At 54.4% G+C, this 4,240-nt stretch overlaps 1 long non-coding RNA gene across 1 annotated transcript in view; it reads left to right on the forward strand.

Annotated features, from left to right (window-relative positions):
* The first annotated feature begins 369 nt into the window (after nt 1-369).
* Nucleotides 370-4,240, forward strand: part of LOC121081944 — a 7,465-nt gene continuing 3,594 nt past the window's right edge. The window contains exons 1-2 of the long non-coding RNA XR_005825851.1: nt 370-379; nt 3,635-3,637. This is a non-coding gene — a long non-coding RNA (uncharacterized LOC121081944). The remainder of the gene's footprint in view (nt 380-3,634; nt 3,638-4,240) is intronic.

Below are 4,240 nucleotides of genomic sequence, written 5' to 3' on the forward strand. Positions count from 1 at the left end.
TGTGTCCAGGGCTGGGATTCCCAGGGCAAGGGAGTTGTTGATCTGCTAAAGCAAGTTCTTCAGAGCGCCACAAAGTGGGTGGGAGGGACTGGAGCATCTTTCCCAGGAAGAAAGGGTGAGAGTTCTACACCTGTTCGCTCTGTAGAAGTAAAAGCTCTGAGAGTCTTATTAATGTATACAGCATTCCATCTGAACCAAGGTAACACTTTTTGACTCTGAGGATGATCAGCCACCGGAAGAGTTGCCAAGAGAGGTTGTGCAGTGTCCATGCCTGAAGATTTTCCAACCCTACCAAGCTAAGGCCTTGTAGAACCTGCTTGAACTGGCTGTGCCTCAGCTGGGGAGTTTCACTGGATGATCTCCAGAGGTCTCTTCCAATGTCAACACTTCTCTGCCATTCTGTGAGTATCAAGAACACAAGTAAGACAGAATGAAACGAATGCTGCAAAGATAGTGGGGTTCATGGAGAGGACCCACACTGCAGCAGGGCAGAATGGTGAGCAGAAAGGAGCAGCAGAGGCGTTCTGTGCTATCAGCCCACTCTTCAACATCCCTCCGGTGCCTCTCAGGGCGTGGGTGATTAGGTGGTTGGGAGCAATGGAGTAATTTGGCCCTGGAAGGACCTGTGAGGGGAATGGTCATATAATACTTTGGACATTGTTTCTCATAATCAAAATCTGTTTGAATTGGCAATAAATGAAATTGACCTTTGGCAAGACAACATCTAATTGGTCATTACAGGAATAGGTAAGTAATCTCTCTGTCTTTATCTTGACCCATGAACATTGCTGGTTCATTTTCTCCCTTGTCCTGTTGAGTCAGGGAAGTGAATGAGCAGCTGGGGCACTGGTAGGTTTCGGGCCAAGGTTAACCCACCACAGGACCACATCAGGACTGCTGTGCCCAAAATGGGGCTCCCCAACACCAGAAAGACCCTGACAGATTGGAGCAGGTCCTGAAGAGGCCAGAAGGATGGCTGGGACCTGGAGCACATTATGGACGAGGAGAGGCTGAGAGAGTTGGGGTTTTATTTGAGGAATCGTTTAGAGTGAAAGGCTGGAGCGCTGGGCCCAGGGCTGCTGCTGGATGGCAATCCTTGGCCTGTTTCAATATTTGTCAAAACAAGGCCATGAGCACATGATCTGGCTGGAGGTCTCTGACCATGGCCTTGGCTGAGTGACCAACTGTGGCAAGAGCTATGGGACACTTGTGTGTAAGAAGTGTCAGTAGGAAAATGAATCACTTTATATTGAAAATGGCAATGGAGTTTGGTCTCACTAAGCCACCAAGAAGGATAGAGGTGACAATGCAGCAGAGGTCCCTTGCTGGGGCTGGGGTCTATGACCACCCAGGGAAATGAGCGGTGATTGGGACTTCTTGGGGAAATTTTCCCTGCTGCATCCTCCCTGGGGTCTCCAAGGAACATGAAACAGTGCAGGCCCTCTCCTTTGGTGCCTTGCTTGCTTCACCGTGACCCCTGGATCTGTACCAGGACCACCCTGCTCTGTACCCCACCATGCACACTCACACAGCTGAGCTCTACACTGGTGTTTGCCTCTCCCAGGCCCTTCCCAGCCCAGCCCCGCCCCCCAACTCCATGCTTTGCCCCCCTCCCCTGCCCTCTCCCCAGCCCAGGCAGACACAGCAGCCCACGCTGGGCTGGCCCCATGCAATTGCCCACCCAAAGGGGGCTGCAGAGCTCTGGGCACTCACCCCATAGCCACAGCCTCTCTGAAAAGCACAGCAGATACTGGTGACCAGAGAGGTGTCTCATCTTGCCAGTCAGCCCCAGGGCTGACACCAGCCATGGCATGAAGGGACAGAGGCCAGTGTCCCCCTCTGTCTGCTGCTCTTCTCTCACAGGGACCCTGATTGCCCACTCCCGGCAGCCCCTCGGGGCCAGTCCCTGTCCCCAGCACCAGGCTGCTGGCCTGGGGGCTCCCCAGGCACCTCCTGCTGCACCAGGGACACAGCAGCCTGCCCCAGCTGGGGCATACACAGAGACGTCTGCTCTTGCCCAGGGATGTGGTCTCAGGCATGGCCCTGAGCAGGCGGTGCTGCTGTGCAGGGCAGCGGTGCCTGAAAGCCCAGGGAGATGGTCCCAGGCACATCCCTCCTGGTCACCCACCATTCCCATGGGCACTGGGCACCCACACGCAAAGGCTCAACACAGGCCCATGCCCTAACGCGCTGCCCCGTGCCCTCCTGCCCTGAGCCATGGGGAACCCAAGCCCAGCAGCATGGTCTTCTGGGGGCAATTCCTTCAGCCTGTTCCTGAGCTCAGCTTTGGAAGAAGAGCCCAACGTCCAGACATGGGCACTGAGAAAAACCACCTTTATTACAGAGATGCAACACTGGAGGCCAGCTGTACCACCCTCCCATGCACAAAAAGTCCTCTGGGTCACACAGGCTGGGTTCCTGCTTTTGAAGAAGTGCAATGGGTGCAGATATTGCAGGGAAAACAGGATTGTAACAGATACAGTCATAAATATACAGGATGATCCAAAGATGAACGGGAAGTCCCTTGTGAAGAGACACAAAGCAGCTCATTTCTCCTGAGAGACACCTGACTGCAGCAGCTTCTTCACTGCACCCGTGAGCTCCTGGTTCCTCATGCTGTAGATGGCGGGGTTCACTGCTGGAGGCACCACCGAGTACTGCACTAACACCACCAGATCCAGGGATGGGGACGACATACAGGGGGACTTCAGTTAGGCAAACATGACAGTGCTGAGAAAGATGGAGACCACGGCCAGGTGAGGGAGTCACGTGGAAAAGGCTTTGCGCCATCCCTGCTCAGACGGGACCCTCAGCACAGCCTTGAAGATCTGCACATAGGACAGCACAATGAAAATAAAACAACCAAATCTTCCTAAGGCACTAACCACAATAAGTCCAACTTCCCTGTAGTAGGTGTGCGAGCAGGAGAGCTTGCAAAGAGCCTGGCCCCATCCTCCTGACATTCACCTTTAAGGGATTTGTAGGCATTGGTAAGACACCCTCAGCCTTGTCTTCTCCAGGCTGAACACACCTAGCTCTTTCCACCTGTCCTCATAAGAAGGGGGATGCCCCAGACCCCTCATCCCCTTCGCACTTCTCTGAACCCTCTCCAAGAGCTCCCTGTCTCTCCTGCACTAGGGGGCCCAGCACTGGACACAGCACTCCAGGTGGAGCCTCAGCAGGGCAGCGCAGAGGGCACCCCAGGCAGCCCTGCAGACACATTGGGTGCCTTTGTGCCAGCCACCGATACCACTGCTGCAGGGCAGTGAGCTCTGTCCTCCCTCTACCCAGCAGATGCAGAGCAGCCCAGGCACACAAGGCACATCACACCGGGGTCTCCACTCGTGTGCCTGCATTCTCAGGCTGCTGGGTTTTCTCTCCAACAAGCCTTACTAGCCCCTGGATGATACAGTTGGGGAACACGCCAAGCAGTTTCACAGTGGGCCTGTCAGCAGCTCCATGGTGTGCCTGGAGATCTCCTTCTCCTCCACCAAAGGCCCTCAGGGCAGCGGATACCTTCAAGTCTGAAGAGAGCTTTGCAAGTTGGTCTTTGCAATACCAGCAATGTCTAATGAGGGCAGAGGTGTTCTGCACAGGTCTGACAGAGCTTCCTAGGACCTGGAACGCCTGGCAGCTGGTTCTGGTCATGTTCCATGTTGGCTTTACTAAGAACAGCAGTCAAGTTTTTGTTGTCTGTTTTATTTCAGTCTTCCCTTTTTTATTATGTTTCCCTTTCTCCACTGCCCCTCCCTCCCCCTTTTATATTTTTCTCCTCCAGGTAACTACTGGTTACGGTGTTTTGTTTAGTGCAATGCTACTAAAAAGCCAAATACGGAAAACCACTCTGACCAGGTTATCTCAGGAACATGATGCCTTTGTGAAGGGAGCCTGCCGGGGCACAGGAACTTTTCAGGCACGTTCACACAACCCATCCCACTGACTGCGGCATCTTGTGAAGCATAACGGTTTGCCATGTGCCCAAGCACAAGAGCTGTAGCTGAAGTGTGTGAGTGAGGAACGGGAGGAAGAGGCACAGCCAGCTGCCGGGATCCTTCACTTCCCTGGGTGGCATTGGGTGCTGCCAGCTCCTGCGGCCTGGCCCTGCAGCCAGCTCAGCAGGGAGGGAAATTTGCACCTACGCCTGTCAGACGCCAGCTGGAGGAACAGCGCTGAAGGAGACTTGGAGCGGAGCTGACTTTGTCCTGAGCAGCGAGGTTGTGGTGTGACACTGAGATCCAGC

Source organism: Falco naumanni (assembly GCF_017639655.2).
Source record: "Falco naumanni isolate bFalNau1 chromosome 22 unlocalized genomic scaffold, bFalNau1.pat SUPER_22_unloc_1, whole genome shotgun sequence".
In the NCBI taxonomy this organism is placed as follows: Eukaryota; Metazoa; Chordata; class Aves; order Falconiformes; family Falconidae; genus Falco; species Falco naumanni.